The 24,150-nt window shown below is 39.3% G+C and overlaps 1 protein-coding gene across 4 annotated transcripts in view; it reads left to right on the forward strand.

Annotated features, from left to right (window-relative positions):
• Rasgrp3 (RAS guanyl releasing protein 3) overlaps nucleotides 1–24,150 on the forward strand; it is a 102,782-nt gene that overhangs the window by 26,171 nt on the left and 52,461 nt on the right. Inside the window, exon 1 of one of the 4 annotated variants that reach the window (XM_076834012.2) lies at nucleotides 2,832–3,110. The exons of the other annotated variants lie outside the window; for them this stretch is intronic. The gene's annotated coding sequence lies outside the window, so the exon portion shown is untranslated. Of the gene's footprint in view, nucleotides 1–2,831; nucleotides 3,111–24,150 lie in introns of those variants that run through there. 4 annotated transcript variants of the gene reach the window in all.

Here is a 24,150-nt window from a genome sequence, read left to right on the forward strand (position 1 = left end):
GGCTATGGCTTATAAATTTCATTATTGAAAACTTACAAGCATACTGTAGTTGTCTTTTTGATTTCTTCTCCAATTAGCTTTTTTTTTTTTTTTTTTAAAGCTATTATGTTTTTTGGTAAGTGTTTGGCTCTGGTTTGACTTACAATTTGTAATTAATTTATAGGTTTTTTTTTTTTTTTGTGGCCATAATTCCTTTTGCAGGGGGAAAATACTCAAGATTTTTTTTGGTGGCCTAATATAAACATGAGTTTCGCAAACTTTCCTTACATCTTTTCTTATAAAATAAGTGGACAGTCCTTCTCTTAAATCATAGTTATACATTGAGCCTTGTTTCATCAAAACAAACCTTTGCAAAGGTTAGATGGAACTAACCTAATTATAACAGTAAGAAATGCAACGAAGGCAGAATACCTGAAAGAGCGGGCAGCAGAACTTGAGTTCTGCTTGATTCTGAGAACACAAAGCTTCCTAAGAAAGGCCAAGGCCCTTAGAGAGAGGTGTGTTCCATCCTAAAATGTAAGAGATGAGTGGAGGGTAAGATTCAGGGTTTTTTGAGTGATGACAAGTAATTAAGAAACCAGTATTGTCATCCAGTCATCAATGAGAACACATGAGAGATGTTAGAGAACAGAAAGAGAAGAGGGGACTTTTACATTTAAGGGCCAGATGGAATAAGAGAGGTTCCCATCAGAGGAAGTAGAACTAAAATTTGACAGAAGTCACTGGAGAGCACGTCAAGCAGCCCTTGATCATTTGGGGTCAAATGTGGCCAAAAGGTCAAGTAGAATAAAAGAGTGTCCATTGCTCTTGGTCTTTGGTAACTTGGGGAGAGCCTTAAGTGGAATGTGGGATGGGGAGACAAGTATTTCTCCGAAGACTTAGCTGTGAAATGAATGAGCTACGGTGGTAACGGAGCAAGGGATCAAAAAGAGGGTTGCTAGGATATTGAACAATGTCTGGATGATGACCCGGGTGAGCTGAGAGGGAGAGAAGGCTTGACTGATGTAAAGAGGGTCCAGACAGGTGGGAGATAGGGTGAGATCCAAATCCCAGGTGGGAGGAGGCACGGCTTCTTGAGTGAAGGGAAATGACAGGTACATGTGAGTGGCTTCACAAGAAAGGTGGGCTGTCCCTTCTTTGCAAGGCTGGAAGGATGTCACTGCAGAACCTCAGTCACATTCTTGGGCCCTACTAGAAGAGCCCAAGTTCTGGTCTCTTTGTCAATAGTTTGCTTCATAAGTGCCTTCTGGATCCATCCTCCCTTGCCGATAGAATTTTCAATCGATTTAATCTGTATACCGTTTTCTCTGTTGGTCGTGAAGAAATTTTCAAAAGACTCTCTTTCTTTAACTATGTGAGATGCAACGGGTCAACAGAAAAATTAACCCAGTTAGTTGCAAATAAAAAGATTGATAGATATCATCAGGTAACCATTCTATAAATACAAAACATAAATAAATCAAAATAATATTTCAAATGATCAATAGTCTTCCTTTTCTGTTTCTGATTGATGATTGTCACATCAACACATGAGCAAAAATGTCTATGAACTTGACTTGTACTTTAGGGCATCATGTTTTGATATCAAAAGTTTATTCCTGTTACTAACTTTAAACTCTTAGAAAGCAATTTGTTTCAACATTTCCAAAATTTTTCCCTTTACACTTAATACTCTCACAAGTTGGTAACAAATTTGTTATGGCAAGACTGAGTTTTTTTTTTTTTTCCAATTATTCTAGAAAATACCATTCTCTGTATAAAGGGAAACTTCTAGTTGAATTATAACTGTAAATAATTATGAGATAAAGCCCACTATGAACTATTGCCCCCACGTGCTCCTATATTGAGTAAGATTTCACTTTTTAAAAATCAAAGTTGACAGTTGAACAGGCTAATTATGGTTCAGAAATCCCCTGGGGGGGGGGGGGGACGACTTGAACCATCTTTTCTGGATGTTCACTTTGCCAAATAAGTTAACTGTAAGATTCCTACCCTGGAGGGTGAGATCAGATACAGATTTTGGGAAGTGTCCCTTTTATTATACCAAGAAATCAGAAATTGAAATGGGGACACCATCCACAGTCGGATACTCCAAGAGCTTTTCTTAGAGAGGAGAATGGAGAGGGTAGGGTGGGAAAATCAGCTTGGGCAAGAAGTATGGATCCAATAAGACACCCAAGACAGGTGAGCACCTGTGAGCAGTACAGAAAACTGCAGGTTGGTCAGCCTCCCAGCCAGCCACAGCGGCAGCAGCACCTCTGTGGAGGGCTTTGTAAGCCCGGTGATTCTTTGTTTCCACTCCACCAGGAGGTGGTTCAAACTGCTTGCTGTGCCTGAAAATGTTGGCACAATGCAGCAGATACCTACGTGGAAGCGTGGTCTCCAGCTACCTGAAACCCTGTTCCCCAGCTCTGTAGATAAAGCTGCCTTTGATCTTCTTCCTTTGACCTTCATATTTTTACCCCTCCGTGCCTCTGAACACAGCAGCCCTGGCCTCTGAGATCAAACCTAAGCCTTCTGAGATGATGAGTTAGGATTGGCCTCCCTCAGGACCAGTCTTCTTAGGACTGTGGCTCTTCCAACAAACTGGAGCCTGGAATCCTGAGAAAATGAAACCCAGCACACTCACGTGTTTCAGGGCCACCTGACACAGAGGACAGCTTCCACCTGCGGCTGTTCCCTGTCCTTGCTGCGTGGTGGGGCCCCAGTGAAAACCTGACTGAGATGGGACTGTCAGGCTCCCCTCCCCCTACCACAAACACGATTAACTTTCCACTTGCAGTGACCTGCCCTCCGGTGTGACTTATCAGCTGTTGGGTGTTTGTCACTAAAAGAAAACAAATTGTGAAATGTACAGCTCTGCTCTGCTCTGCATGCTAATGAAAGGGCCGAGCCAACCCAGGGGGTTCTGAGGTTTCCGAAGGAGGAGAATAATGATCTTCAGTTTCTGACCTCCTGGCACCGGGCGGTATTTATCAGGAGGCGCATGTGACTGGTTAAGACACGGAGAGCCCAGGCTTGAAGGAAACAGCTGCTGGCGGCATGCTCCAGCACTTGGCAGCTGGACAGGCAGGGTGCTGATGTGAGGAATACGGCCACAAAACCACCCAGTAAGTAACTAGAGACTAGAGACTGCGTGTGTGTGTGTGTGTGTGTGTGTGTGTGTGTTACAAGCTACCAGCAACTTTTATTTTATTTTGATTTTGGTTTCCCTCTGACGTTATAGGAGGAGATGATTTTATTTGTACCAGTATCCATGTGTGTTTTTCTTGACTTTTTAAGAACCTGCTATTTTTAGCAACATTTTCTTTTAACTTTGAGGTTGAATTGGTGTATTGCTTGAGTCCTGTCTGTAAAAGTTGATTTCCAGGTGTCCGGGATTTCTATAGTCTGTCATATTTAGGTTCATAGCCAAGATTCAGGCGACAAGCAGGAGACCTGTGGAAGTGAGTGGATGACTAGTTTTGATTCTATTTTACTGTTGAAAACACAGTGGTTTGAAATAACTTGTGAGCCAGGTGTAGTGGTGTGTGCCCACAGTCCTACTACCTGGGAGGCTGAGGCAGGAGAGTCCCTTGAGTTCAGGACTTGAGACTAGTTTGGGCAACATAATGAGACCCTATTTAAAAAATCAAAAAGTAAATAGATAAAATAACTTTTGAACTTATTAGATGATTAGCTTGACATTTCTAGTCAATACTGAAGAATATTTATTTAAGAGCCTGAGTATAGAGAAGTGACAAAATGATATGCACAGTTAGATTAGAAATCGTATTCAGATTTCATGCATGCTTTCCAACTCACTGAAGCTATATTTTATAGCTCTTTTCTCCAATAAGCTAATCCACCTCCATTGCTTTAAAGTTGAAGTTTTCAGTTGCCTTGGCCTTCCTTACTTTAGTGTTTTGATATTTTGATATTTTCATGATGCTTAGGCTCTTTCTTGTTTTTTTTTTTTTTTTTTTTTTAACGTGGATTCTAGAAGTGCTGCCTGAATCTGATTATCACCACAGGAGAGGAGGGGCCTGGCATGCAAAGTCCTGCAAGGACCCTCTTTCCCAGGTTAATTCAGCAGTAGTGGAGCTTGCTTTTGAGAGAAGTGGAAAGTGGCACCATCCTGGAACAGACTTGCTGTTTGGATGTTTGTCCTCTGCTGATCGCCAGACAGAAGGCTTATTAAGAGAAAAGGAAAAAGGGGAAAAGCGAAAGGGCCAAACCCCGAACAGAGAGCTGATGTAACTGCTGGAAATGGCAGGCCTCTGAATCAGAGGCTGCAAGGAGATAACCAAGCTGGTTCCTCTCTTTGGATTGCCTGGATAATATTGAGGGGGAGCAGAGAATGGTTGTTTTCATTTGAAGTCTTGCTAGACCTGTGTTTTGCCTGGATGATCCTAGGACCCCGAGTGTGTGCAGATTAACTAGAGGATTGTCGTATGGGCTCAAGTTGGCAGTGTGCTTGCAGCTTCTGCCCTGCTCCTAGGGCACACTCCCCTTTTTTCATCCTGCTACTCCTTGTTGCATGTGGAGATTGGACTGGAAATCATTTCTGCTGCAGAGGTTCCTCCACACAGTTTGTCTCAAGTGCTTTATCTTTGACGTAGGCAGCTTCTGATACCCTGCTGTAGAAGGGAAAAATGTCTGGCTGGCATTTAGAAGTTCTTCCCCTTCTATTCCCTAAAATTCAGGAGAATCCATAAACTCTAGAATCACCAATGATTAAAAAAAAAAAAAAGTTATTCTAACCCCTCTGTTCCTCTTTATGTCATTTGTGTGAGGTCCTTGGGTCGTTGTCCACGTGGCCTGTGACTTCCCTTTCTGGCTGCAGGGGACCTGTGACTTCCCTGTCTAACTGCAGGGGCCCTCTGCCCTGCTGGGCTATTCTTTCTTTCATATATATATATATATATATATATATATATATATATATATATATATATATACTCTACTGCTGAACAATAACCCCAGCCCCCCTGCTGGGCCATTTTTTAGGGAGTTTTGTTTCTGGCATGACTTCACAGTGGAAAAGAATTCTCCAGTGAAATCATTTCTTTAGAATAGAGCCTCCCACAATAGAATGCAATATCCACTGAGGTCTGAACTCCCTACTTATCCTAAAGAACTTATAACAACTCATAGGACTGAGGGTTTAGCTCAGTGGTAGAACACTTGTCTAGTGTACTTGAGGCCCTGGGTTTGATCCCTAGCACAAAAACCAACCAACAAACAACAACAAAAGTCCCACGAAGTGGGACATCTCAGTGTGGATCAGAGCCTCCTTTGAATCATCCAACTGCTAAATTTTTGAAAACTCACAGATTTGAAAAGTCCAATGGTACTTTGACTTTTCCAAACACCAATATTATTCAAAAATAATAAAAATAGCTAGTTTACATGACCTAGCACATCCAAACTGCCAAAGAATTGTGGATTTGGATAGCAATTATAAGATGTTTAGTTGAACACCTCTGTTTTGAAGATGAGGACATCGTAGTTAATGTGTCTGGGTCACAGTGCTGAGTGAGAAACGAGAGGTACACTGTTCTGCTACAGCTGTAGGATAATATCAATGCTGATAATTAAAAAACATTTATCAGGCAACTTGCTGTGCCAGCTGATGTTCACAAGTGTATCTATTTTCATAGAGTTCTCACAATAACTCCTCTATAACCATCTGCGTAGATGGTCCCTGACTTTTGGTGGTTTAACTTAATGATTTTTCAGCTTCACAATGGTGTGAAAGTGATAGGCATTCAGTGGAAACCGCATTTTTAATTTCGAATTTGGATCTCTTCCTGAGTTAGCAGTACGTTGTATGTTCTTCTGAGATGCCTGACAGCAGCAGTGAACCCCAGCTAGAGGTCAACCACATCACCGCTGCGCAAAACAGCCAATACCCTGCAGCGTACCGTGCTGCTAAGCTGTGATGTTCAGAAGGTTAGGAATATCAAATGTACTCTCACATCATGATATTTTCAACCTTTGGAGGGTTTATTAGGCTATTGCCCCATTTTTAGTTAAGGACCATTTATATTTTTATTATTCCAGTTTTATTATATGGGGAAATGAAGGCCCAGAGACCCCTAGGGTGCACGAAAGAGTGACGCCTAGGTCTGATTTCAGAATCTGTACACATCAAAAAAAAAAAAAAAAAAAAAAATCAAAGAGGAATGCACGTGGGAATCCCACACATTTGAACGTAAAACCCCATGAAAATGCAAACAAGAGTATTTCCAGCACAATAAAATTAGAATCACAATGTGTTTTATGGCCCTTCCAAACTTCATGGCAGGAAGGGCTAGGCTTCCCCTGAGACCGGCTAAGCCCGGGCTGCACAGCACTGACAGGCAGTGTGCTTTTATCTTTGAAGACAGTTTGCAGTGATGGCCCTTGCATCTGTGAGGCCAGCAACAGAGAACTTTGTTATTAACCTGGAACCTACTGCTATCTCTGCCCCTTCTGGCCTGTCCCTCCATTTTTCCTGTCGGTTTTTCCTTTTCCTTTGGAGGACAGACACTCCACCCAGGCCCCACCCCAAATAGCTGGCTTAGTGTTGATGAAACTACAACTACGTATGATCAGATCTGTTCATTGTGCTCAACCTGGAAGAGGGGGTGTTCAAGTTAGTTATTTCTGAATAGAAACAACCCAGTCCTCTGCTCCCAGCTGTGTGTATGGGTGTGTGTGTGTGTGTGTGTGTGTGTGTGTGTGTGTGTCCTGGGCCTGGGGTTCCAGAGCCTGCTGGCTGGGACTGGCTGGGAGTGGCTTTTCTCTGCTGCCTGCCCCTACCTGAGAAGTGTGCCCTAAGTCACAATTCTCCCCTCGCCTGTTCCATGAACCTGTGGCTTCTCTGGGTCACCAGATTAAACAGAACCATTATAGAAACCTACTTCTTAAACCTTTTTAAAATTTCCATTTGTTTCTCCACATTCTTCCACTTGGTTAAATGTCAAAATTCTAAAGAGCACAAGAACCGCAGTAGGGCTGAGGGAGTCCTTGGCTGAAGCTAGGTGGAAATTAAGCCAGTAGGCCGTATGTGGATGTCTAGGAGAAAATTGTCAGGGTTTTCTAAGGTCATTGTGATAAGATTACACATTTTGGAAATCAAGTCATTTATAAGAAAAGGAAATTTTTAATCCTAATTTTATCCATCTAATGCCTTTAAAATTAAGCCCAACAATGATAGCCATCGATGGAGTCTACTAAACCAGAGCCGCTAGGAATTACTCCAATAGGAATTATAGTTGTCCCTCAGTGTCCTTGGGAGGTCAGTTCCAGGACCCCACAAATACTACAATCTAAGGATACTCAAGTCCTTTCCATAAATTGGTGTAAATTTTGCACATAACCTATGAAATCCTCCCACCTACTTTACATCATCTATAGATTACTTACAACAACTTGAGTACTACCACATGAGTACTAACTGCTATACTATGTTATTTAAGAATAACGATAAAGAAAAAGGTCTGTGAATGTTCAGTGCAGATGCATTGTTCTTAAAAATGTTTTTGATTCCTAGTTGGTCGAATCCACAGATGTGGAACCCAAGGATCAGAAGGGCCCACTTCACCTTCCATCGTTGCTGGGAATGGCTTATTTCTAAGGCATAACCCAGTGGGTGTTATGGGGAGATGTGTGCAGTGGACTCGATTTCCACAGAGTCCACAAATTGTACTCCAGAGCTGCTTTGAAGCAAAATAAAATGTTTGATTATTTTCTTGGGACCTCTTACAGCAAGAAAATTCTGGGATGCAGAACTTGTTTTTGTTTCTTTGTTTTTGCCAGATGGTGTGTTTCAAAGCCACTCATTCCCAAAGAGTTAACTCCCTCGGAGGAGCCCCCTTTCTCTTTGTACCTATCCCTCATTTACAGTCCTTGGAGTTCACTGTTGGAGTCATGTTCTTATTGCTTTCAGGGATTTGGAGTCTTGGGGGGCTTTTTACTGTTTCAATAGGTCATTATATACTTCCAGAGTCCATGGTGGGTAGAGTCTCTATGCTTTGGTTTTTGATCCCATCTCGAGTAGCGAGAAGATAAACTCCGGTGTTTATATGGGAATTTGCCAGCATAAGGCACTTTCTTGAACTTTGCCACAATCCCATGAAAGAGGGAGGCCATCATTACTATTGTTTTCAGAGAGGAAACAGAAGGAGAACCAGTGGTGACTTGTCCTTGATCAGGGAACAAGTAACTGATAGAGCTTAGTCTGCAGTGTACTGACTCCAGATTCCCAACTTCTCTGTCATCCAGAAAAAGACCCATCTCAACTATTTCAAGACCATGCACTTACATGTAAGCTGTGGGATTGTCCTTTGTGAAGAAAAGTGTTGTCACTTGGCTTATCACCTCCTGAATAGGCAAAAGGTATAATGTGTGGTAGTGCATACCTGTAATCCCATTGACTCAGGAGGATGAGTCAGAAGCATCTCAAATTTGAGGCCAACTTCAGCAACTTACCAAGGCCCTGTCTCAAAAATAAAAAAAAATAATAATAAAGTAGGCTGGAGAAGTAGCTTAGTGGTAAAGTGCCTCTGGGTTCAATCCCCAGTACCAACAATCAAAAACAAAAACAAAAAAGGTATGGTGTGTAGAATGTGAAGTAATGTAAATCTTGATACCTTATTATAAGTGGGGAATTCCACTCACTATATACATGGTTTATGTAGCTGCAGATTTTCCAACATCTTTTAAGCTTCTATTTGATCAGATGGGTAATTTTATTATTTGGAACTTTCTATATTTGTCAGATCCTATCCTATCTTTTCGCTTAATTTAGTGTTGGTTTAAGTGGACCTGTCCCTACCTACAAGATATTTTAAGACCCTTGCATAGATCATTATGCCATTGGTTTGTTTAGTATTATGAATGTATTCAGAGTTTAAACTTTGGACATGTACCTGGAACAATATTTGACAGAGAACTAGTAATGGGGTGAAAGTAACATGTGAAAAAAATTAAATTCATTTCTAATCTCTGAAATTCATTTTGGTTATTGCTTTTCTGTTGCTTAATTGCTTCAAAAGTCACAGAAGAGTAAGTGCATTTGAGTGTGTAAGTGCTTTGAAGGGCTTCTCCTTTTTCTGTCTGTGGTACTGAGATGGTCTAGAGTAGAGCTCAGGCAGAGGTCACCAATCTATGATAGAATCAGACTCCAGGTTTTTTTTTTTTTTTTAAGTGGCTTTTTCAGTCTTTTGTTTTGTTTTGGGAAACCAAACAATCAAAACCCCAACAATTTAAAATGAGCCAAATCAATTTTTCTCTGAGTCTTCTAAATACTTTGGGAAGACACCATGAGGGAGTGGAAATTCATGCAGGTCAGTTTTATAGAACACTTTACACTTGGCATCAAGGAGTTAGGAAGAACAAAGTCCTTTTCTGGCCCTATCATTGATTGAAGTTCTCTGAGGCAAAGGTTTTCCCTCACTGTAACAACTTGCCCTGTGACTCTCAGATGAATCTTCTTAAGTCTCAAGTTAATATAGATTTCTGAAGTTCATAAATTACTTGAGAATTTTGAACAGCTTTAAATTGAAGAACTGAGTGTCATCTCCATATTTGGTTCTGGAAAACCCACACTATGAGTTCAGTTTGACTGAATATTGGAATCTGTTCCACTTTCAGTTCTGTTTTCTTCAAAATAGAAAGTATTTCATTTATGCTTGGAATGCCTGCTGTTCAAAATCATGTGAGTTGACAGGATGTTTCAGAGACCATTACTTTTTCATGGCAAGGACAGAGCCGAATCAGAAGGGTGACGCTGGAGATTTCTCTGCAGCCTCTTTCTGGCCCCGTCACTCTTGATTCTGAGAGTAATCTGCCTCTTTCTGTTTTCATTCTGTAGTAGGCATTTAAACTGTTGTGCTATTGGGGGAGGGAATGAAATAACATTTATTTTGACTTCCCACAGACGTTGACATTATTGCGGGCACTCTTATGGGAGAGAAAAATTTCAAAGAGGTCAAGTACATTGCACCATGAAAGGTCATAAGCCAATGAATGGGATTCTAGTCCTGGTCTTCCTGGAAACAAAGAACATGCATTTTCTATTTAACCATGCTGTCTTTCACTATCCCTATGTTAAAAACTAATGCTTTCTATGAAAAGTACAGCCATTCCGTGGAGTCAGGAATAGGCTGGAATTGTCATATAACTGACATTGTGTCATTCCCAGTACATGCCTCTTTCCATTAGAAGGAGGCTGTAGGACAAAGAAAATTCCTGAGACTGTGGACTGTATGTACTCTAGAGTCTCTTTTTAGCTCCTACCCAGAACACACTCATTCTGTTCTCATTATTCAAGTGTTCTCTTGACTGTGGTGCTCTGCACCTTGTGGTCCTGCAAAGCTGAGCCTCTGGCAACACTCAAAAATCATTATACTATTGCAGACAATGACAGGTATAAAAAGGATCATGACTGCCCAGCTAGCTGATTAACCAGCAATGACAGTTTGCTTTAAATTAAATTTGGTTTTTACAAGAAGTGATATAATATTGGCATCAAGAGGGGCAATCATACTCACTCTCATAAATGGTTTTGGGGGACATGATTACTGATAGCTAGAAGGGCCAAGAACAGCTTAAAGCAGGAACAGTATAACATATCTCATGCTATCTTGATTTTTTTTAATGTTTTAGAAGAATTACTGCTTTCAACCTTTCTTTGGAAATTGCAAATACTTTGACCTAGGCTAGCGCTGTGGTATTAAGATGTAAGAACTGAGAAATTATCTTGTTCAGCTATAGGATTACAGATACGTCATGCAAAAAATTCTGCAACTTATCTGGAATATGATTGTACATTAAACTGTGGAATAAGAACTAACATGTTTAGAAAATTGTCTTAATTCCGAGATTTGGAAATCTTACTGAACGAAAAACATTTAAATCCTCAATAAGTATAGTCTGGTTCATGGGCCCCCTATGCAGAAGCCAGAATTTACATTTAGGTAACAAAAGTAATATTTAAAAATCTAAAATATGTTTTCAGGGGCTGGGGATGTGGCTCAAGCGGTAGCGCGCTCGCCTGCCATGCGTGTGGCCCGGGTTCGATCCTCAGCACCACATACAAACAAAGATGTTGTGTCTGCCAAATACTGAAAAATAAATATTAAAAAAATTCTCTCTCTCTCTCTCTCTCTCCCCCAATCTCTTACTTTCTCTCACTCTTTAAAAAAAAAAATCCCCCCCTTTTTGAAAAAAAAAATGTTTTCATACAAGATGGTTCATTTAGAATTTTTAAACACTTTTTTTGCACTGTATATTGCACAAACAAAAAATGAGGCTTTGCCCTATATTACTATCTGATTAAGCAGATTTATATTTTTGAGAATATTATAACAATCATCTTACAATATACAAATAAATGTTCCATAAAAATCTATGGTGCTGGGGATATAGATATAACTCACTTGATAGAGTGCTTGCCTCACATGTACAGGCCCTGGGGTCAATCCCCAGCACCATAAACACACACACACACACACACGCACACACACACAAAACTATGGTAATCCTGGGAAAGGAGATAGCTGTATCAGGATGAGTCAGGGAAAATTCCTGAGTCTTTTGAGTTGGACACAAAATTCTAAGTAGTCATTGTTCAAGAAAGAAAAAAAATTGATTTTTCAAAATAGTCCATCCTAGGAAAACATATAAGTTGCTATATCATAGGGTACATATTAGAATCATAGAGTACACATTAGAAGAAGGATTGCAGAAAGGGCTCAAAGACAAGGTAGCTCTACTGGCTGGGCATGGTGGCACATGCTTACAATCCCAGTTATTTAGGAGGCTTAGGCAGGAGGGTTGCAAGTTCAAGGCCAGAATATTTAAGAAGTAAAAATGATAGTGAGTAAAACTTAGTGAGGCCTTAAGCAATTTAGCAAGACCCTTTGTTAGAATAAAAAATATAAAAAGGGTTGAGATGTCTCTTAGGCCCCTGGGTTCAATATCCAGTACCAAATAAAAACAAAACAAAACAAAACAACAACAACAAAAAAAACCAAGATAAAACAACAACAAAAAAACCCTTTTTTATCATGGAAAATTTCAAATATATGCAAAATAGAGAAAATCCCATGTATTCATTACTCAACTTTAACACTTTTCAATTCATGGTTGATCTTGGTTCATTTATATCTCTACCAATGTTCTTTCCTTCAGATATTAGTTCTGAAGCAAATCTCAGGTATTTCCTTATTCCATCTGTAAATGTTTTAGAATGAATTTCCAGAAGGTAAGTTCTCTTAAAAAGTCCACATTGTCATCAATATATCTAAAATTATTGCTAATTATTTCTGATTATTACTGTAGTTTGTCAAGTAGAGGGATGATACAAATATGTTTATATTCTGAAAAGAAAACTCTGGAGACAATAAGGAAGACAGAGAGAAAACAAAACAAAACAAAACACCACAGACCAAAAGAAGAGAGAGGTCTGGACGAAGGCAGTGATATTCAAGAAGATGGAAGAAATTTCAGAATATTTGAAAAGTAAAAATGATATTACAGGGGGGTGTGAGAGAGGAGGGAATTGAGGAAGATTTGGAGGTGCTAAGGGTAATTGAGGAAGATTTGGAGGTGCTAAGGGTAATCAGCTTGTGAATACACCATTAGCTGCAATAGTGTGGAAATTCTTGGAAAAGCAATTTGTCTCTCTACAGAGACTATTAGAAACAAATCCAAAAATAACTTCCTACTGCCCTCAAACAAAACTTTGAGAGAGCATTTGGAGTAATTTTGATGGCTCTACCTTAAGAAAGACATTAACAAAATTTGGAAAACATGCAGAGAATAGCATCTAAAGGGCTCAAGGGAATAGAGGAAACTCTTGGACAGACTGAAAACTGAGATCTCAGTTTACATATGATTAATAGTCATAAAAGTCATAAAGGCTAACGAACGTGACTTTTCACCAAACCCCAAACCACCAGAGACTTGAAAGAGGTGAATTTAAAATAACCAAAGGAATTTCCCTCCCAATTTATGGTGAATATGTTCAAACAAAGAAAAAGTTGAAAGAACTGGACGGTGAATACCCACACACTGGCGATTCAATTCTACAATTAACAATTTACCTTATTTTTCTTTTTAACACATCTATCCATTTATCCATTCCTCAGTGAGACCATTGGTCTTTTCTTTTCAAAATAAATTGCGGACAGCAGTACACCATATTCCTAAACAACCCAGCGTGCATATTGCTAGCAAGAGTTTGATTTTTGTTTATGAAGAATTTTTATTTTACACAAGAGAGATTAAACTTTTACTACATTTATTTTCTCAAAAGGAAGAATGAACACAATTCATGGCTGTTTCTTGTTTTATTATGAAAACAAGAAACCCAGAACCTCTTGATCTTTAAAAACTGCCACACAGAGGAGCCACACTCTACTACAAAATAGCCTTTGAGGCACTGTCAAGTTTTGGCTTGGCAAAGCCATATTCATCATAATTGATATTAATTGAATTTGAATTTGAAGAAACAGATACCCAGAAATGCAAACTTTTGGTCTAACAGACTGGGTACTAGAAACTATTAGAGTTTCCCATTGAGCATCATTCCCTGCCTCTGACTACTCTGCAGAGTAATAATTTAGCATAGTAGATGGTTTATAATAAACAGGCCAAGGAATGGGGATATAGCTCAGTTGGTAGAGTGCTTGTCTTGAATGCTCAAAGCCCTGGGTTTGATCCCCAGCACCAATAAATAGATAGATAGATAGATAGATAGATAGGTAGACAGATAGATAGATAAATAGGCCATGATCCCACTCCATACAAAGTCATCAGGAGATTGCTCAATGGGAGTGGTTGAGCAACAGGGAGAGGAGACAAAATGTTCTCAGAAAAAAGAACTCATTATTCACATATAGAAAAAAATGACTCTGCTCATATTTATCCTCTGACTTCCTCCAAAATGGATTAAAACAGCATGTGATAAACAATAAAAATTAGATAAAATAAAATTAAAAATCAGAATAAAACAAGCGCCAAACTATGCCAGTTAGTAGAGTGGAGAACAGGTCTGGAATTGGAAAGCTTTTTAAATGTTCTCAACTATGTCAAATTTTGACACATTAAATCTTGCTGATTGGTTCAAGAGTTAACAATCAGACTAGGGGTCTAGACATGTGGTGTAGCTCAGAGGTAGAGTATATGCTTAGTATGCACAGAGCCCCAAGTTCACTTTCTGGCGTGTGCGCGCACCCACACACACACACACACACACAGACACACACACACACACAATATCAGGCTGAGAGGGTCTTCAAAAGATGTGTTCATCCAATGTTTGTTGTTGATGAAGACATCTAGTATTCATCTGAAAACTGAAAAACTCAGTCATAATAGCCAGGTATTTGTTTATACAAAAAGCAGACATTCTGATACTAGAAAATATTTTAGGTGTTTTATGGAGTTTTCGGTTCCTATTTTGATGTCATGATGTCAGTCTGTATTAGTGATCCTCCAGTGGTAGTGATTCTACCCTGTAAGGGAGAGTTAGTCATTTTTGGTGGTCCCAACTAGGAGTGGTGTGCAGTTCTATTGTCATCCGGTGGGTAGAAGCGAGGGTGCGGCTCCACATCTCACAAGACACAGGTTTGCTTCCACAATAAAAAATTATCCAGCCCCGAATGTCAATGATACCTAGGTTGAGAAACCCTAGTCTATACCAGTCAATTAAAAATCTCACTGTAATACGCCTTCAAACACTTCAGAGGGGTGACATCCAGCATTTTTATCTTGAAACCACAGTCAGTGGGAACAACCTGTCCTACTTAATGAATCATTGCTGTATCCGCACTGCAAGAAGATGAGATGTAAGATGACCAGTTCATTGGGATAAGGTCCGTGAAAGGCTGAGTTGAGCTGACAGGTCGCCAGGACTCCTTGGTGCCCCAGAGATCCAATGTTGGCAGGCAAGTGATACTGATCCTTAGTTGGCAGAAAAACGTTCAAAGCAATAAGGGCCATACTATTGATCAGAGCAAAGGATCATTAGGTCCAAAGTCATAGGACAATTCACTGGGGGACCTGGGAAGCTCATTTTTCTGCTTGTCTCTTTCCTCTTCTTCAAAAACTCAGGAAGGAGAAAGGTGGTGTCAGATGAAAGCCAATGTCATACACTCTTGCTGCCACACTGATGACTATATATCTCTGGTTTATGATATTCTCAAATTCTTATTGCGAATTATATATATATATATATATATATATATATATTTCACAATATCCAAATAAGACTATTTGGATATTGAGCCCAAAACAGACACTATTACTGTGTTTGCAACCTTGTTCTCCTTCATTCATATCACAACTTTACCCGTCCCCTTACCTTTATCACCTCTTCTTTCTGAGTTTCAGCTTCTTCCTCTCTGTTAGAGCATCTCCATCAGTGCAGAGGGGTGCTTCATTAAGTCTCATCTTATATAATAACATCTCTTGCTCCCCATATCCTCTGCCAATTTCTCTTCACTCCAATCCTAGAGCAACCTGTTAGGCTTGTGTTCTATGCACACTGTCTTTATTTCTTTGCCTCTCACTATCTACCTTGCTTCTGCCCAAAACTCCAATAAAAGTCCTCCTGTGAATATCATCAGTGACCTCCTGGTAGCAACTTTTTGAAAAATGGATAGTTTCCCATTTTTTCTTATTTGACTTCTCATTAGCATTCAACACAGTTGATTGTTTCAACTTCTATGAGCACATTTCTCTGGTGGCATTGAGGCATATTTTTAAGTTTCCCCTTTCTCTGTCTCTCTCTCTCTGACAGCAACTTCTCAGGATAATTTGCTGCTTCTCCCCCTTTCTCTGACCTCTATGTGTTAGAAAGCCCAAGCCTTATAGGTGGGACTTCTTGTCCTCTCTTTATACTTTTATTTCTGAGCGATCAGAACCATGCCTGTGTTACTCAGCTTTCTGTCATTGTGACAAAATACTTGAGAAAGTCAACTTAGAGGAGGAAAGCTTTATTGGCTCACAATTTCAGAGTTTTCAGTTCATGGTTGCTTTTCCCCTTTTGCTAAAGGACCATAGTGAGGCAGAACATCATGGTGGGGGAGTAGGTGGTAGGGCAGAGATGCTTATCTTATGGTAGCTGGGAAGCAAAGACATAAGAGAGTGAGAAAAGGGCTAAGATATGTTCTTATTGCTATGCCTCCTATGGCTTACTGGCTCCAACTAGTTCACCACCTCCCAATAATGCCATCAGCGATGAGCCCATCACTGGGGGAAATCACTGAGGGGACCTGAGCCCTCATGATCCAATCACTTCCCTAAATCCCTATGAACATTGCTATACTGTGTGACAAGCTTTTAACGCAAGAGTTTATGGGATATTCTAAATACAAATCATAACAGTGCCTATAACTTCAAATGTTGTTCATTTGGGGATTACTCCCAGTTTTTAAGTTCTATCCAAGATCTTTCCTTGAGGCTTTAGATTTGTGTAAATAATGGCCACTGAGACCCACCCACAGAAGTTAACAGGCACATCAGCTTTAACACAACTTAGATTTCTTCCCGCATTCCCCCCCATCCTACAGCTGTCTCCAGTTCTCAGTAAATGGAATTATGGTCCAGCTGGGTTTTCAAGCTTTTTGTTCCCTTACATCCTAAACTGAATCAGTCTTCACATTTCAGCTCCTGGCTTCGGTATCACCTGTTCCAAGAGATGTTTCCTGAACTCTCAGCTAAAATGCTCACTTTTACCATTCTCTGTCTTACACCTCCACGTGGGTTTTCATTCATAGCTCTCATCACAGTTGTAATTATTTACCATCTTGTCTGTCTACGTGTTGCATGTTGGTTTCCCTCATTAAACAGTGCATGCCATCGGTAAGGAACCTGGTCCCATCTGTTCACCTCTAGATACCCAGTCCTGGTATAGTGTCTGGAAGGTGGGGGCATTTGTGTTGAGTCAGTAAAGGACTATTTGGATACTGAGCCCAAAACAGATACTATTTTAATTTTGTCCTGCAAGACTCACACTTTTTTTTTTTTTTTTTGTACCAGGGATTGAACTCTGGGCATTTAGCCACTGAGCCCCATCCCCAGCCCTATTTTGTATTTTATTTAGAGACAGAGTCTCCTCTAAGTTGCTTAGCACCTCACTTTTGCTGAGACTGGCTTGGAACTCCCAATCCTCCTGCCTCAGCCTCCTGAGCCACTGGGTGTATGCCACCATGCCCAGCAAGTCACACTTTTATTTAGACTAAAAGAAAACATTTAAAACATCACCCAGAAGAGAAAACTAAGATAATATTTAACAATTGGCTGTTGGTTGATTGATTAACCAATTGGAAATTTACTTACTTCTTTGTATTCCAATCTATTTGTTTATAATTTAAAAATAATGCCATTAACTATTTGATTGAATTATTTTATAAGACAAAGTTAGATAATTGCTGTCTGCTTTAGAGAAAGACATTAAACACAAAGCCACACTTGAGATGGCACAAAAGGTACTATTGATTTCTTTAGTCTGAGGACCATACTACACCAATGCCTGAACTCTTGTAGTTTTTAAGTCAATAAAATGCTACTGGTCTTCATTGTTATGTCTTATTTGAAAAGGTGTTAGAGTCAACTTTCTGTTACTATAATAAATATCTGAGATAATCAACTTATGAAGAGAAAAGGCCCACAATTTTGGAGGTTTCAGACCCATGATCAGGTGGCACCAATGTTTTGGGCTGTGGCAGCACATCGTGACTATGGGCAGAGCAAAATCTGCTTACCTCTTGGCCAGAAAGGAAGGAAGAAAAGAAAGAGCCCAGAGTCCCACAATCCCCTTCAACAGCATGCCCGCAGTGACTCCAAAACTTCCCACTGGGCTCTGCCACTTAAAGTTGCCACCACCTTCCAGTAGTATTAAGTTGGGGACCAGACTTTTTAATACTTGGGACTTTGAATGACATTCCTGACTCAAACACTAGCAAAAAAAAAAAAAAAAAAAAAAAAAAAAATAGCCACTGGACAGTGCTTTTGTGAAGCAACTGGAACAATGTGATTGTGCAGCCTTGGAGCCACGCCTCAGCTGGCCTGCTCTGTGGGAGGCACCACCTGAGGCTGATGGATCTCACAGCACAGCAGTCCCTGGTTGATGCCCAGGACAGAGCATGTCAGATGGTGGAAACTCAGGCAATACTGATTTCTCTTTGTCTTCTTTTGAAATTTTGTGGGCCAATCAATCCTTGTGTGTTTGAGTTGTGGTTACTAAAATTTATTATAGACCCCTTTAGGACCTTGAGGAAGGCTATGAATCGTCACCCTTGGGAAAAAGCCCATGCATAAAAACACAAAAATTCCACATATGATATCATGGGTCTTAAGAACTTTGGTATGGACAGAAATTTGTTCCCCCAAGTTCATATGTTGAAGCCTTAACCCCAGTGTAACTGTGTTTAGGAGACACAACCGAAATGAAGGTCATTAAGGTTAAAGGAAGTCCTAAGGTTGGGCTCTGATCTGCCAGGGCTGTTATCCTTATGAGAAGAGTTTTCTTTCTCCTGCTCTCTCCTTTTCTCTCTCTCTCTCTCGAAAGCGCAGAGAAGGTGGCCATTTGCAAGCCAGGAAGAGGACCCTCACCAGGGACCAAATTGGTCAACACCTTATCTCCTACTTTTTGGTCTCCAGAATCATGGAAATAAATTTTTGTGTTTAAGCCATCCAGTCTACGACATTCTGTTATAGCAGCCTAAAAAGATAAACCCCTACCCTAAAAACTGCTTTGGCCTCTAAGGTAGTTGCACTCTAGGCTACTGATTCATGGAGCAGTCAGGAAAAGGGGCAGAGAAACTCTATTGAATATGTTCTGGGGGATCCATGGGGTCCCAATTCTCTCTGCCTTAGGCTTTATGAATCCACAATGACCAAATAAATATGTTGACCAAGCAGAAGGCTGCTGTGCCCTTGTTCTGGGCATCATCTGCAGTATTCATTTCACTAGGCAGGTTGTCTATCTGAACCTAGGAGCCTGTCCTATTTTTCTTTCATGTGTTTGGTCGGAGGCAGGTATCCTCCTAGACAAAATAGTTCCATTTTGTAAGATCGGGGAGTATAACTCCACAATTAAGATTGGAATCACTCAAGCTTTAAACAAACCATTGGGAACATGGCAAATATCTACTCCTGAAAAATCCATTTACCTTACCTTTATTCCTCTTGATGAAGCTGCTGCTTTCTGATATGGTTGGAATTTGGCAACAAGGACAAAAGGAACTTGAATTTTTAGACTAGCCAATCCAAATACTGGTACAGAAGGGGCAGAGTCCTGAAGCCTAGTGGTGCTGTTGAAATGAGCTTGGACTGTGGGAGGGAGCACATGAAGGCCTTTGTGCTGAGACCATCTTGAGTTCTAAGGCCACCTTCATAGACACTTCCATCAGCTCACCTCCACTCATTTCACAAATACCCAGAATTGCTTCAGGTGCCCAGAATGCATCTATCAGAGATTGTAGCATTCTTCTAAAAATCCCCACTATTATTTTAGATCCCTTAATAGAAAATGTTATTTTGACAATGTAAGAAAATGAGGTTGGAATAATCTTTGTAAAAACCAAAGAGCTAAATTCCCTTGCAATCAGACGTTTTGTGTGAGCAGAAATCTCTGCTCTGATAGCACATAGCTGTGTCATTCCTCCTTATCTAAATGGCAAAAGCATGGCTTCAGGTCTGAAAGCTGACTTTTTCAAGCAGGTGCCTTACTTGAAGACCAGCCTTCTGCCACATGTACCTTTTATGTCTCAGAGACCCCTTAGGACTCTGGATTCTATGGAAGCTCACCGCAGTAGAACATTTTCTTTCATCTACTAACACACTGTTTAAACTTAGGAAAATCATGAGGCTCTCCTCTAAGAATGAAATAGCTGTTAACAACAACAACAACAACAACAACAAGTCACCTTGAAAAGTGGAAATGTTCTCTGTATCTCCTAACTACCACAATCTCTTTCTTTAGTAGTGCGAGAGTTTCTTCTGAGCAGACCAAAAACCCTATCAAAAGACTTGAATGAGCAAGAGGATGAAACCAGTTCTGCAGCTGTGCTGACCAGTAAATAACCCTTCTGAGGTTTCTGGTTTCTCTTTTTAGAGTAATAAACAACAACAAAAGAGTAATACAGCCTAATGTACATAGTCACCAGTTGTGCACCTGACTCCTTTTGTCTAAACTGGGAATTATCCACAGGAAATTATCTTGAAAAGTCCATAGGATGAGTACCTGTGATTTACATGAATCTGACTTGGAGAAGTAAGCTGCTGTGTTTGTTGCAGTCAACACATTTGGAGCAGTTTGGGGAGGAAGTGAGAGAGAGTGAAACTATATACTCTAGTGTATAGAATCTGAAAATGTTTGCCTCTAAGCATGAGTAGGTACATTTTTTTTTTTTAAGTAGCTCATGCACATTTTATTTTCTCTTAATCTTTCAAATCTACAAAGTAAAGTGTTGAGGGGGCTTTGGCACCAAATCCTAGGTTCTTTGGGAATCATTAATTAAAGCACCTGTTTTGTGGATGACAAGAACTTTCTATACAAGAAAAACAGAGATCTGAGGAAATTGCAAAATCTAGACATTTAAGGATATTATAAATGGAGAAAAATAACAATTTGTTAGTCCAACCAAGTTTGAGAAGTGCTGTAGAAATCCCCAAATTTACCTCCTTATTCAGGCAAAAGATGATTTTGCTTCTTCTTTTTTTTTTTTTTTGTATTCTGATATTTTTATTGTCTCAATTAAGAAGTTCTCTGGTGGAATTCAGAGGAGATTAAAGGATGATCTGATGCTCATGAAAAAAATTGGAATGATATCACATGCATGAATGATGAGATGGTGCTGATTCCTCCGATTATGGGTGATGAGTCCTGCTTCCTCACATGTTGAAGTATAACATTAGAGAAGCATGCCGAGCCAAGCATATAAAGCAGGGTTTATTTTAAAAGGGGTAATATAGACTTCTCCCTGGAGGGAGAAGAGGGCCATGGCTACATGGATCCTTTTCTAAAATAAACCATATACTATGCCACAAAGCAACTCTTAGCAAATATAAAAAAGTAGAGATACTACCCTGCATTCTATCAGATCATAATGGAATGAAATTAGAAATCAATGATAAAATAAGAAATTAAAAACCACTCCAATAAAATAAAATTCACTGGGAGACTAAATAATATGCTACTGATGAACACTGGGTTGCAAAAGATATCAAGGAGGAGATTAAAAAATTTTTAGATGTGAATGAGAACACAGATACAACATATCGAAATCTCTGGGACACTATGAGAGCAGTTCTAAGAGGAAAGTTCATTGCATGGAGTTCATTCCATAAAAGAAGAAAAAGTCAACAAATAAATGACTTAATATTACATCTCAAAGTCCTAGAAAAAGAACAAATCAACACCAAAAGCAGCAGAAGATAGAAAATAATTAAAATTAGAAATTTGCCATTTGAACCTAACTTTTTCTTTCTTTCTTTCTTTTTCTTTTTTTTCTTTTTGGTACCAGGGATTGAACCCAGGGGGGCTTACCCACTAAGCCACATCTCCAACATTTTTTATATTTTATTTAGAGAAAGGGTCTCACTGAGTTGCTTAGGGCCTCACTAAGTTGCTGAGGCTGGCTTTTGAACTCTCAATCCTCCTGCCTCAGCCTCCCAAGCTGTTGGAATTACAGGCATGCACCACTGTGTCCCTGCTAAACCTAACTTTTGAATGAGCATATGCTAGAAGGCTTAAATAAGCACAATGACTGCCTTTTTATTCTTCCTTATCCAGTGTACAAATAGTAACATTCTGAGGATTGCACATTGAAGGATCCTTCTTAGCTTATGCACCTGTGTTGTCAGTGGACCACCCAGTGATCTGTGGTAGGGACTTAGAAACTCAAATGACTACAAGACAAGAAGATACCATCATGGCATAATGACTAAAGTGGATTGGAAATAAGAAAAATTCTGTCTCTGTTGGGACAAGTAATTATTCATTTTCCTCTTAAACTTAGTAATGGAGAAAATATACATAATGAGATGATAAATGGTAATGGTTCTGGGTCTCAGTTTGGGTCTCAGTGGGGACTTTGGGGAGCTGGGAGGTTACTCGTGAACCCCAACAAAATGTTGCCTTATGGTATGTGGCACTAAAACTCAAAGATCAGATTTTTCTACAAGGATTTAGACAACTGGATTTTTTTTAAATGTGAAAGTCTGGATTTGTGCATTTTGGCAACTAATTAAAAACTTTAAAACTTTGTTATAGCAAACCAACAAAATAATGGCTTTGGGCTATTTTCTGTCCAATTCTATAATCTGGGGAAGCTGGGGGAGTTTGAATTTATTAGCACCTTCTTCAATTTGAAGAAGAAAGTAAGAATGTGGTTTATTATTTGTAAGTAATTAAATAGGCTTTCTCATACAAGGAGACAAATGTAAAAAAGAAAAAGACCTTTGAGAGCACTGTTCATAATGTCTTAACAGGCATGGTGCTCTTATATTTAATCGCAGTTGCATCAGAGCCTGAGTTCTGGGAGAATATGATGTGTTTTAGGGTCCACAATCACAGTGAGATACTGCTGATGGTATTTGTACAATCATCTTGCTAAGAATATAGCCTTTGATAAAACACTTATTGGAATGATTCAGATAGGAGCTATATTATAACAGAGATACAGAGATTCAGATATATCTTAATGACATAAGGTATTTTCTAGATTAAAAAAATTAAAATGTTTGGTATTCATAGACAGGATATTATTAAATTAAAGACTGCATTATCCAAAAGCAAATTTAGATTTGGAGAAACTATACCTGAAAGAGACAATACTTGAAAACAACATAATAATGACGACACATTTTACAAAACCTGGACTCCTTACACAGTGATTTAGATGCAGGAAGGTAACATATTTTGGGTTGTGAGAATTTCTGAATTTTTCATATGTAGATACAGCTTTAGATAATTCAGTATTTTTTCCTAGTTATTGATTTTTTTCATGGTGACTTTTTGTCTTTTGCTCTCAAAAAATGTATATACTAACAAGTTACTGAGAGATTTAAAGGTTTTTCTTTGCATTTTTATTTTTTGACAATATAGATATAAGGGTTTTGTATTGCATTTAGTTGTGAGGAGGTATTTTTTGACCTAAATGCTTTGTGAATACTCTTCAGTTTTTCTGTGATTAATACTCGACTACTAAGATAATTCAATAAAAAAATATGCTCTGTTTCCTGGGCCTGAAGTTAAAAGCAAATATTGAAAAGAAGCCACTGGAAATGAGATACTGTGGTGAGATGCAGGCTGGCGAGGGTCTAAAATTGTGGAAACCTGCAGACTTGTAAAATCCCCGAAGATTACCACAGAAGCTGGTGTGGTTCTCCTTCTAATATTAGTGCTCATCTTGGTTTCACTTACTATTTCAGTTCTTCAACGACCTTATTGTGACTAGTAGATCCATTAGAAAAACTTTTATGGAAATGTCTTATGTAATATTCACTTCCCAATGTGGTGTTATTTCCATTCAACAGAAGGACTACCATGTTGAGTCTTGGATCCCACTCAAGACTCATTGGTACCCATGAGATATTACTGCTATTTCTATCAGTAACTGCTGAACTCTTTTGGTCTGTAACCTTTTTGGAATCAGATATGTGTCTTTGCATTCCCTTAATATTTATCTTATGTTAATAAACATTAGATTGTAACTCATCAATAACAACATCATTGAATGCGTTGGGTTGCATGTCTATTGACAGCTAGATTTAACTTGCCAATGTAAGATGCAGATTATAGATTTTTATTTCAGAAAATGTGGGACTAAGTTATAGTAAAAATGGAATTTACACTAGTTCATGACTCAAATTTCTAGCCTATGCAACATTTCCCCTCTTTTTGCCTTCCTTACCTCACTTTCTTTGTAAAATGCATGTATGTGTAGGTAAAATACATGTGGCTTATGAATTTGAAAAAAAACCTTATGTAAATAGGAAATATTTCATCCCTTGGATAGAGTCCTTTGGTTATTTTCTAGGAAAATATTAACCCATTGAAAATGTACTGCTGGGCATGTTGGCACATGCGTATAATCCCAGCAGCTTGTGAAACTGAGGAAGGAGGATCCAAAGTTCAAAGCCAGCCTTGTAACTTCATGAGGACCT

The sequence above is a fragment of the Callospermophilus lateralis genome, chromosome 14 (assembly GCF_048772815.1).
Source record: "Callospermophilus lateralis isolate mCalLat2 chromosome 14, mCalLat2.hap1, whole genome shotgun sequence".
Lineage (NCBI taxonomy): Eukaryota > Metazoa > Chordata > Mammalia > Rodentia > Sciuridae > Callospermophilus > Callospermophilus lateralis.